The sequence below is a fragment of the Lytechinus variegatus genome, chromosome 1 (assembly GCF_018143015.1).
Source record: "Lytechinus variegatus isolate NC3 chromosome 1, Lvar_3.0, whole genome shotgun sequence".
In the NCBI taxonomy this organism is placed as follows: Eukaryota; Metazoa; Echinodermata; class Echinoidea; order Temnopleuroida; family Toxopneustidae; genus Lytechinus; species Lytechinus variegatus.
The window spans coordinates 8,627,217-8,640,396 of NC_054740.1; positions in this window are offsets into that span (position 1 = coordinate 8,627,217).

The window sequence follows — 13,180 nt, forward strand, 5'->3', positions numbered from 1 at the left end:
ACGATTAAAGGGATAGAGCCTCGTCGATCTGGCGCTGCACAGTGGCTGCCGGGCCCACAATCAATTGGGCAAAGCAAATTTTCAGAGTATTTCATTTCATGTCTATTTTGAACAATAAATTATGGATTTTCATTTTTTTTCATTTTTCATTCATGTATTTTCAGTGTTTAAAGAAAAGAATAATAATAATATGAAATATTAAGTGCTTACCTTCATACATTGTTTTCAACACTTCGTATGATGATGAACATGTAGTAGTGGTTTTTAGCAAAAAATCTTAATTATCTCCAGGAGCAGTATGCTGATCTGGTCAATCTGAAATAAATATATAATAAGAGAATATGATAGAAAAAAGAGAATGAGAAGTAGATCACATCCGGCTTCAGGCAGAATCAGATGTAAATTGAGATTAGTACTGGAAGAGTAGAACAGGTAATATGATTTTCCAGAACAGGTAATATGATTAACAGATGAAGCAAAGAGTGTGTGGAGAAAAGGGAGGGGGGTATGAAGTGTGCTTCTAAATCTATTGCACATGCAAGAAAGGAAGACAGATGAGAGGTATATTTTAAACATAGTGAAAAAATATTAATAATTACAATGGGGCTGGGGATGATTTACCCCCCCCCCCTCTCCCCCCCTCCCCCCCCCAAAAAAAAAAAAAAAGTAGCCCCCAAAATTGAAAAAAGTATTTTTTTTTTAGCCTGAACATTGACAAATTTGAAACAAAGGACAGATCAGAGCAAATTGAGTATTGTGCATTCATTTTAATAGATGTAAATCTGCTTTGAAATGCAATTAACTTAAATTAAAAGAGATAATTGATTAAAGGAAGAGGTTTTGAAGAATTTGTAAAATTATTAGGAAAAATAGAATAAGGACATATTTTTTTTTAAATGAGGTTACTTAATATATATAGCAATATTTGAATTAGAATTTGGGGTTGATTGTTACAGGGGATTGAAGCAGCTCTTCCATTAATTAAGTTTATTCAAGTTTATATTTCACATCATATAGAAACACGTAAGTTATATGACATGTAGGAAATATGAGATAGGAAAGTGGTGAATCACCTTTTTTTAAGGCCGATCTACATTTATGGGAATATTATTTTGCACTTAAGCCCTCATGAGCATAACATTTAGAAAAAAATATGAAATATTAATTAATCAATCTGTGTTCAAATTAATATGAGTATCACCCCTGCAAAATAATAGTGACATGGTCAATTTGAAATTCCTGAAAGAAAGTGTTTTTTTCCCCTTCATACTCTTAACCTGTTGGACACTGAGTCTACATACATGTCGGCTGGAGTCTGGAAAACGGGTGTTACAGTACTTAAAATCATTCAGTTGCCAATGGGTTAATGCTTTTATTTTAGTCACACTTTTCATTAATTCACAAAGAAATTTATGTGTGTTGGATTTTCTTTGAACCATGTGTATACTTGGCAGAGCAATTATAGTGACTGCTTATTGCTTTATACTTCTTTTGTTTGTAGGTTCCATGGTATATGTATATAAGCAGTGTAGAAGCCTTTTTCCAAAAGTTAAGGTTATAATGTCATTTTTCTGTAATTTTAGTAAACACAGAGTCATCATAGTCATGTTATATGCACTGAATATGGATTATTATTTTTCATTATTAGATCACAACTACATGTAGAAAATGTGACTTGTGGCGTCCTGGCTCCATGTACATGCACAGAATATAGGCCTGAGGTGTAGTCTATTTGGTTTCCCATGTGACACTAAAGCCTTGATTTTGAAATCCATCGGAGTGAAAAATCAGGTGCAGGCAATGAGGTTTAATTTCGAAAATGAAAACAATACCCTGAGGTCCTTGATTTGTTGTAGATTGCTCTTCTTAATTGTGTGTTGATACGCCCGTGTGTCTATACCACAACCCAATAGCCAGCCCCCCCCCCTCCCCGCTTCTTCTGTTTGTGTTGATACAGCCTACTATGCTACAACCCTCCCCCAACGCTTCTATCATGTGTGTTGATACAGCCTACTACTATGCCACCACCCAATAGCCTGCCGCCACCCCCCCCCCCCCCCCCTCATTGCTTCATGCACCAGTGTGTCTATACTGCCATCCCATAGCCACCCCCACCCTCATCTATTCGCCACGACTCTATTTCTACTGATTTACCAATTCAAGTAGCAGAATGATTAATATGGTTATTTGTACATAACACTGGACCGTCCTGAATTGATAGTAAGTTGACCTTTTCACTAATATATTGATGGTGTATGTAAGCCTTGTTGTGGGCCTATATGTATGCAGTGGCTGCTTTAACAGAACAAAATATTTCAGCCCTGATGTTTTGAAGGGGGTTCATGGTAGATTTTACTCACAAAGTGTTATTTTTGTTTGAAAATTCATATATTGGAGAATGAATTGATTTTAGATATCGCTCTATGAGGCCTGTAATGTAATTTAAAACAGAGGCGTCAAACTCGCATTTCATTATGTCATGTTGTTAAACTGTTTTATGCACTTATCTTAATTGCAACCCCTCCCCCCACAAAAAATCAATACATTTGTCAAAGCAATTATAGTAGTTAATAATTCTGCATTATTTTCTTTTATCAGTCTCAAAACACTCTTTGCCAATACAGTTCAACAATTACTGTGGCTATGAACAACCCATCATTAAAATTTACAATTTTATTCAAGGCCTGAAGACAAAATGAAACTAATCAATCAGATAACAAAAGTACAATGCCAGTAATCAAGATTTGTATAGGTTTTGTGTCACATTCATGGAAAGATTTTCATTTTTAAATCACAACTTCATGAGAAGCAAGCACTTGACAATATTGAAGATGGCATTGAAGATAAATCTCAAAGAGTGAATGATGATGAGAGAAGGGATGTCAATTTTTAGACAAAGGCCCAGTCTAGCTGAGTTAAACTACATCCTAAAATAGATAATAATGATGATTGCAATAATCGAAATAATCTACTTTAAAAAAGCAGTTGATATAGTAATGGTGTCTCTAAGAAAATTGGAATAATAATTGAGATATATTTTAGGCCATCTGATTTTGGCATTGAAATTTTACAGATGTAATTGTTTAGGCCATCTGAACCTGGTGTTCGGATTTGAACAGACGACCCACTGATCATGAAGTGAGTGGTGGAACCTCTACATCGCGATGCTTGGACACAATGCTGAGTGGCATCCCTAGGCGATAGAGATAAAGAAAGAAAGAGAGAGATAGGCAGACAGATAGAGATATGAAATACCCCGCAAAAATGCAGACGGCTTGAGATATGATGAGAGGCAATGAAAGACACGGTGAAAAGTTAGATAAAGCATGCACGCAATGTTATGTTTATTTGCCTAAACTACAGTAGCAACTTGGCCTCACATCAGGTCCATCCTCCCTCATTTGTGTCAATTATTTTCACCAGCACATGTTATAAGCTACTGAAATGATTTGCATCTGATTGGTGGAGAGTCAATTAGTCAGTGAAAATCACAGAGAAATTCTTTTATGAAATACTCCTCAAGATATTAGATGCTTTTGTGTTGCAGCTCCACGTCACAAATAATGAAAACATGTCCAGTACTTTAAATGCCAGTGCTCTGTCTTACCATGGACCTAGCTAGGTCCATTGTATCAAATCAACCACAAATATGGAAAGCTGGCAATGCCAACATCTATAAAGATGCATGTTTGTTTACAAATATTTATAGATTTGCTGGTAATTCATATGTTCATTGCTTTATTTTTTGTGAAAATTCAGTGTATTTCTCATTGTTTACAAAGGATGTTGTGCAAATTTCCTGTAGAAAAATTATGACATTAATTTTCATTTACTTAAAATTGATTAATGTTTGAAATTGATCATATCAATCTTGACTCTTTGTTCCCCGATGAGACCTGCCTAAATCAAATACATTTATTGTAGTTACGAGCATGCAAGAAAAGTGGACCCCTCCCCCCCCCCCCTTTAAATGCCAAAATCAAAGTTTAGATACTTTTTTTCATTCATTTGAAGAAGGGATTTTTTAAATTCAATTCTTTTACTCTATGCAATGATATAATTTTTGTATCCTAGTGTTCATTAGCTCATATTTTTTTTAAGTTGCACAATCAAACTTGAGATTTATGAAACACCAACAGCTTGTGTAATAACTGAGAAATTGTCACCCATTTCATAAACCTCTTGCAAAACCAGGCTATTAGTTATAACTGGATTTTTTAAGGCATCCTACAGATTCATCATTATTTAAAAAAAAAAACTTTGCCAAAGATAAATAAATTGTTTGTATAAATGATGATTGCTTCTAATCCCTTGATCTTCATCTGAAAGGCCATATTTTTTTATTTTCCCCTCCAGAATTGTTGCACTTGTCTTCTTCAAAAAGGCATTCATGCTGCTTATTTGTCAAGTTACTGGATATCTTTATTTTGTTAAGCTTCCTATTACTTGGAAGAGGGGCCTACTCATTGCAATTAATGGTTTTAAATAAAAAATGCTAAAGTTTTGATAATCTTTGTCTTCGTTTGTTTTTTATTTGACTGATAAGGTGATCATCAGCACCATTAGCATTTTTATTCTCATCATCATCAGCACCACCATCATCACACCCATCATAACCAGCATCACCATCGTCATCATCATCACCACCATCATCATAACCATCATCATTATCATCATTTGCTTTCACACAACCTATACCCCTGCCACCTTGATACAGTGGGGGATCCAGGAGGGCACAGCCGGCCCAGCTCCCTCCCCACCCCCCTTTGAGAACCATAATCAATATTTGTAATGCAAAAAATATATACCATATTTACTTAAGTGTGTCTCCCCCCCTTTGAAAGTGATGACCTTTTTCCTTTTTTTTTTTTTGCTTGTCAAATTTTCATTGGGGAAAATGTGCCCCCCTTTTGAAATTGTAGATGTGCCCCTGTTTAAATATTTTCCATTGAAAGAGTACATTCTTATCATGTTCATTACAAGTACTTTGTCACTCTGGAAAAATATCTGATAGTTTATATGACTAAATGGGTGTAATAATTCAGTAAATGATCTAAGAGACTGGTTATAAGAAGGTTTTTGGTTTACAGAAAAGCGAACAGATTGCACAGCATTCATTGTGTTTTCTTGGCATCTTCTTGGCAAACTCTACACGTATTTGTATAACTACCCTTATTTTATTAGACATATACTGCGAAGCAAGTCACTTCTACTTTTTTTCATTCATTTGAAGTAGGGATTTTTCAAATTTAATCATTTTACACTATGATATAATGTTTGTATCCAGTGGTTAGAAGCTCATATTTTTTAAGTTTCACAATCAAACTTAAGATTTATGAAACACCAACAGCTTGTGTAATAACTATGAAATTGTCACCCATTTCATAAACTTCTCGCAAAACCAGGCTATTAGTTATAACTGGATTTTATAAGGCTTCCTTCAAATTCTTCATCATTATACAAAAAAACTTTGCCACAGATAAATAAATTGTTTCCATAAATGATGATTGCTTCTAATCCCTTGATCTTCATCTGAAAGGCCATATTTTTCCATTTTCCCCCTCCAGAATCGTTGCACATGTCTTCTTTTAAAAGGCATTCATGCTGCTTATTTGTCAAGTTACTGGATATCTTTATCTTGTTAAGTTTCCTATTACTTGGAAGAGGGGCCTACTCATTGCAATTAATGGTTTTAAATAAAAAATGCTAAAGTTTTGATAATCTTTGTCTTCGTTTGTTTTTTATTTGACTGATAAGGTGATCATCAGCACCATTAGCATTTTTATTCTCATCATCATCAGCACCACCATCATCACACCCATCATAACCAGCATCACCATCGTCATCATCATCACCACCATCATCATAACCATCATCATTATCATCATTTGCTTTCACACAACCTATACCCCTGCCACCTTGATACAGTGGGGGATCCAGGAGGGCACAGCCGGCCCAGCTCCCTCCCCCCCCCCCCCCTTTGAGAACCATAATCAATATTTGTAATGCAAAAAATATATACCATATTTACTTAAGTGTGTCTCCCCCTCCCCCCTTTGAAAGTGATGACCTTTTTCCTTTTTTTTTTTGCTTGTCAAATTTTCATTGGGGAAAATGTGCCCCCCTTTTGAAATTGTAGATGTGCCCCTGTTTAAATATTTTCCATTGAAAGAGTACATTCTTATCATGTTCATTACAAGTACTTTGTCACTCTGGAAAAATATCTGATAGTTTATATGACTAAATGGGTGTAATAATTCAGTAAATGATCTAAGAGACTGGTTATAAGAAGGTTTTTGGTTTACAGAAAAGCGAACAGATTGCACAGCATTCATTGCGTTTTCTTGGCATCTTCTTGGCAAACTCTACACGTATTTGTATAACTACCCTTATTTTATTAGACATATACTGCGAAGCAAGTCACTTCTACTTTTTTTCATTCATTTGAAGTAGGGATTTTTCAAATTTAATCATTTTACACTATGATATAATGTTTGTATCCAGTGGTTAGAAGCTCATATTTTTTAAGTTTCACAATCAAACTTAAGATTTATGAAACACCAACAGCTTGTGTAATAACTATGAAATTGTCACCCATTTCATAAACTTCTCGCAAAACCAGGCTATTAGTTATAACTGGATTTTATAAGGCTTCCTTCAAATTCTTCATCATTATACAAAAAAACTTTGCCACAGATAAATAAATTGTTTCCATAAATGATGATTGTTTCTAACCCCTTGATCTTCATCTGAAAGGCCATATTTTTCCATTTTTCCCCTCCAGAATTGTTGCACATGTCTTCTTTTAAAAGGCATTCATGCTGCTTATTTGTCAAGTTACTGGATATCTTTATCTTGTTAAGTTTCCTATTACTTGGAAGAGGGGCCTACTCATTGCAATTAATGGTTTTAAATAAAAAATGCTAAAGTTTTGATAATCTTTGTCTTCGTTTGTTTTTTATTTGACTGATAAGGTGATCATCAGCACCATTAGCATTTTTATTCTCATCATCATCAGCACCACCATCATCACACCCATCATAACCAGCATCACCATCGTCATCATCATCACCACCATCATCATAACCATCATCATTATCATCATTTGCTTTCACACAACCTATACCCCTGCCACCTTGATACAGTGGGGGATCCAGGAGGGCACAGCCGGCCCAGCTCCCTCCCCCCCCCCCTTTGAGAACCATAATCAATATTTGTAATGCAAAAAATATATACCATATTTACTTAAGTGTGTCTCCCCCCCCCCCCTTTGAAAGTGATGACCTTTTTCCTTTTTTTTTTTTTGCTTGTCAAATTTTCATTGGGGAATATGTGCCCCCCTTTCGAAATTCTAGATCTGCCCCTGTTTAGATATATCCCATTGAAAGAGTACATTCTTATCATTTTCATTACAAGTACTTTGTTGTCACTCGGGAAAAATATCTGATAGTTTATATGACTAAATGGGTGTAATAATTCAGTAAATGATCTAAGAGACTGGTTATAAGAAGGTTTTTGATTTACAAAAAAGCCAACAGATTACACAGCATTCATTGTGTTTTCTTGGCAACTTCTTGGCAAACTCTACATGTATTTGTATAACTACCCTTATTTTATTAGACATATACTGCGAAGCAAGTCACTTCTACTTTTTTCATTCATTTGAAGTAGGGATTATTCAAATTTAATCATTTTACACTATGATATAATGTTTGTATCCAGTGGTTATAAGCTCATATTTTTAAGTTTCACAATCAAACTTAAGATTTATGAAACACCAACAGCTTGTGTAATAACTATGAAATTGTCTCCCATTTCATAAACTTCTTGCAAAACAAGGTTATAATTATAACTGGATTTTACATGGCTTCTGTCAGATTCATCATCATGGAAAAAAACTTTGCCAAAGATAAAAAAAATTGTTTGCATTAATGATGATTGCTTGGAATCCCTTGATCTTCATCTGAAAGGCCATATTTTTTTATTTTCCCCTCCAGAATTGTTGCACTTGTCTTCTTCAAAAAGGCATTCATGCTGCTTATTTTTCAAGTTACTGGATTTCTTAACTGGGCTTTTTGTTAATCTTCCTAACTCTTGTATAACTTAGAAGAAGGGTTTACTCATTGATGGTTTTAAATAAAGAGTGCTAAATTTTTGATAATTTTTGTCTTCGATTGATTTTTATCTGACTGATAAGATGATGACTAATAAGATCAGCACCATCATCATTTTTATTATTATCATTACCACCACCATCATTATCATCACCATCATCATCATCATAACCAGCATCACCATCATTATCATCATTTGCTTTCACACAGCCTATACCCCTGTCACCTTATATAGATATAGTGGGGGATCCAGGGGGGCACAGCTGGCCCAGCCCCCTTTGAGAACCATAATCAAAATTTGTAATGCAAATAATATACCGTTTTTACTTAAGTGTGTTCCCCCCCCCCCCCCTTTGAAAGTGATGATCTTTTTCTTTCTTTTTTTTTTTGCTTCTGAATTTTCTGCAGGAGAAATCACCTTAAAATTTTACTAGGTGAAAACTTTTTTTTTGCTTGTCAAATTTCCATCGGGAACATATGCCCCCCTTTTGAAAAATCCTGGATCTGCCATGTTTAGATATATCCCATTTAAAGAGTACATTCTTATCATGTTCATTACAAGAATCTTGTTGTTACTCGCAAAAAATATCTGATATTTTACATGACTGAATGAGTTTAAAAAATCAATAAATGATCTAAGAGACTGGTTATAAGAAAGTGTTTGGTTTCCAAAAAAGCCAACAGATTACACAGCATTCATTGTATTTTCTTGGCAAACTCTACATGTATTTGTATAGCAAAGAAAGTCACATATACTTTTTTTGAAGAAGGGCTTACCTGTACTCATGGCAATTGATGGGGTTTTTTTAAATAAAGAGTGCTAAAGTTTTGATGATTTTTGTCTTTGATTTATTTTTTATTTGACTGTAAAAATGATCATCATCACAATCATTATCATCATCATCATCATCATTGTCATCATCATTATCAGCATCATCATTATCATCATCATCATTATCATCATCTTCATCATCATCACCACCATCATTATCATCACCATCATCGTCATCATCATCATTATCATCTTCACATCATTATCACCGCCACCATCATCATCTACATTTGGTAGGCATATATAAGATATGGGATGATTACTGTAGAGCTACATGTTTGTACTCAGTGTTGGTCAGTCAGAATAAGGATGAAAAAACAAAGACAAGTTCACAAAAACAAGGACATGCCACAGCAATTTTAGGATACTGGCCAAATTCTTCATAGGGCAGAGTTTTGTTGACCAGTATTCTTTTTTGCTTTTAAGTGCATCTTGAACACTGCAGTATGACTTGAGGATTTTCAGCATCAGATCTCTCTCTCCTGATTTTTTGTGGCTTCCCTCCATCTCTCCACAACATCTCTCAGTCTTCAATCCTTCTAGTGCTCTTTCTGACATTGACCCACCCCCTCTATCTTCCAATCCCTCCCTCTTCCCCATTAATCCCTTCCCCCATACCTCCTTCTCTGCATTATTTTCTTTCATTTCAAACATTTATTTCCTCAAGCACATGCAGGTTGATCTGACAAACTGCTGCAGTGTTTTATGTTTGAAAATATATTTTTTTTGACAATGATTTGAAGTAGACTATAGCAGTGGATTTGTTTTGTTTGTGTTTATGTGTTTGTGTTGGCTCTTGCTGGAGTAAACCCTGGCATACAGATTCTATTTCAGCTTAGATTGGAGAGCTCTGTTTTCTTAAAAAATGAAAAGACCAGTATGAGAGTAATTTGAATACAAGTTGATCAGTTTGATCAATTTAACCCTATTGGCTGTACGGAGAAAAATTGCATGAAGATAAATCAATTAAAACACATCTGAATTTATTCCTCTTTTACTATATTAAGAGACTGATGGAATAAAAGAGAGTACATTTGCTGGAAGCAACTTAACTCATTGAGTGCTTCGTGCACGCTACGTATCCTACTATAACATGCCACACTCGTGCTCGCACGCCTACTATTGATTGCTTTGTGCTTGCATTGTTTCCTACCCTTGCCTGCTTCGTGCATGACTGCGCACATTCGGAATTACAATCATTGTTACGCCGTTTTGCATTGTATTGCGCATCGCATGCATGCCGTAATTAGCACTATTGTGTGCAGTGCGAACTCTGCTTTTTGACAGATCAACTTTATACGCGGTTTACATTCGACTTTTTCGAGTATTTCTACATTTTTTACAAGATATGGCTCCGCCTCTGAGAGGGAAGAGACCTAGGTTTTTTGATCCATACAAAACACTCCACTAAATGGAACTACTTGATACAACTCATATTTTAGCGGTAAAGATAATAACCAATCTATATAATGAGGAGACCACTATAAGGGGTATGAAATTTCCTACAACTTTACTACACAATATTTTGTGGATAAACTAATCGTTAGAGAGTTATAAGCAATTGTAATCATGACTATTGAAAGGAGTGAATACGACTCGCGATCCCAAAATCAATGTGGCACACGGGGGTTTTGTGGCTGGCACAGGGGATTAGCATCGGATTAGCACTGTGGCATTGGGTTAGTAGTGTGCGTGGCATGTTAAGAGTTAAATAAGTGCTCATTGCAAGAAAGATGGAATAAAAGAGAGTGAATTTTTACACTCATGTTCATGTTTTCATGGATGTAAAATATTTCCAGATCTGCGGTGAATTAAACAAGTTGAACTCTTGGTTTTGAGTCTTAAATCTTGCCAATTATGGGCACGAGATCATATTAACATATTTTTATTCCCATCAGCAACATGTTAGTTTGGATCTGGATCCCATTTTATGAAGACTTGTCATAATAACAAGCTTACCATTAGCCAATCACATTGAATGACTTCAGTAGATTTTAATTGTTTTGTGAAACAGGCCCCTTGATCTGACTGTTGACAAGCATCTCAATGCAACATTAATTTTCAACGAAAAATAGGTAAATGTAATTATGTCTCATTTTTTATAAAGCACCCAGGGCGAAATGTGTTTAATTTCGCACAATAACACCAGACATGCTCAACTTATTGGTAACTTTTTTACCACTTTATGAAACTTAAGGACACAGTGTATGCCTAAACCATGATTATACCAAGGTGTTATACTCTCCCAAAAATTGAAAGTGCATATGCTTTTGATTGGGCTCAAGTGGGGTAGCCTCTATGACTTAAGCATGATGTAAACATAATAGCATCATAATGCCAACCAACTTGACTATGTTAACCTATTGATGTTGACATGGCATTTCTTTGGGGAGAGGTAAACTGTTTGTCCATCATCCATCATTCCCGGTATCCCATGGCAACAGATGAGAGCAACAGACCAGACCCCCTATCCCAAGTGACGCACTGCTCTTCCGTTGCTAGTAGGAGGATGCTCTCTGCTTAACGTTTTGAAAAGTACTGCTTGTTTTGTTATTTTTTGTGTGGGAGAAAAGAAACCCACATAAAAATATCCACAACAAAACAAAAGAACCCACCTAAAAGAAGGTGTGTCCAATTATCTAACTTTTATTTGGGACAATGGAAGTGTTTAGTGTTTACTTTTCACATTTATCGAAGGAACAACAAAGATCAGTTCAAACAATGTTTGCTTGAAGTCAGTCATGTTTTTTGTCAATCATAAAAATTTATGTGTGTCAGATCAAAGCGCAAACATAATTATACTTTGATTTCAATAGCTACCAGTTCATGAAAAAAATATTTTTACAAAAAAGTTTCTTTTCTCACTCGTGAAGGAAAATTCAATGCCAAAAGATAACATATTTCAATGAAAAAAATCAAGTAAATAAATATATATGTGAATTAATTTTTATAGCATAAGTTAGAAATTGTGAAAAGACAATGAAATGGTTAAGAGGAAGTCTGCTGATTAGCAAGAAGTCTGATCATATTTCTCATTTTCTGTCATTTTTGGTGCAAACCTCTTTTTAAACACCTAACTAAAACATTCTGTGTTTGCTCAAGCATGAACAAAACTTATTCTAAATGGCATTTGAAAGATAAGGCTTCAGACCATCTATTAACATAAAAATTTACACATCATAATTTGAAACAAAATTTTGATGGACTTTTCAAAACTTACAATTTTTTATATGCACTGTATATCTGTATGTAATTATATAAGGTAAATATCAACACCATCTAAAGAATATATTTCAAGGGCTTATATTCAACTCTATATTAATGTGAGGTTGGGTGGATATTTTCATTTTAGATGCCCCTATTTTTATGACTATTTCCATCACTACTTTGTTTGCATTGCTCTTAATTAATGCAAATACCACACTACTAGAATGATAGCATCATCATATGCATTGCCATGGTAATGGAATATGAAGAGGATGCAATATGATGGAGAAGGGAATGATTTTTACAATGATGTGTATTCCATTTGTCAGTTAAAGGGCTTGAGTAACTTTGTGGATACTTGCCAAAGATGAGCTGTTGGGCCGTACATGACATCAGTGCATGCAATAATGTTTCAAGAAGAAACTATACAAATGTTATTTTATAAGCATCATTACACGCTTCGCAACTAGAAACAATGGAATTATTTTCCATCCATAGCTTCAATGTTAGCTGAAGCATCCATATGGACATCATTTTCACAGCAATTAAGCTTCATACCTGTACATTGTTGTGAAATCTCTGACAACTTTTCAGTAATTAGTGGTATTTAAATGATACAATTAAAATGATATTATTTTCATTGTTGTTGTTGTCGTTCTTATTATTATTGTTATTATTATTCACAAAGACACTATCTTGTATGAGACCTATACTTTTTCAACAAACTTACTTTTCATGAAATACAAAGGGGAATATTCATATTTTTCACAGCTCCTTTTTACTCATTTGCATAAGTATCAGAGTTCTTGTTGCTCATTCTATGCTTTAGCCAACACAACCCACAAGTCAGAGCCCCTTTAGCGCATCAAGCCGATGTGTGAACTCTAATTCGATTGTCTATTCAAAACCTCCACTCCCCATGGCAAGGTGTAGAAGGAAGAAGGGAAGAAAATACACTCTGCCTCTCTCATTAGCATTTCCACAAGGGACAGGCTGTCAGATGAAAAGTGGGACAAGAAATAGAAGA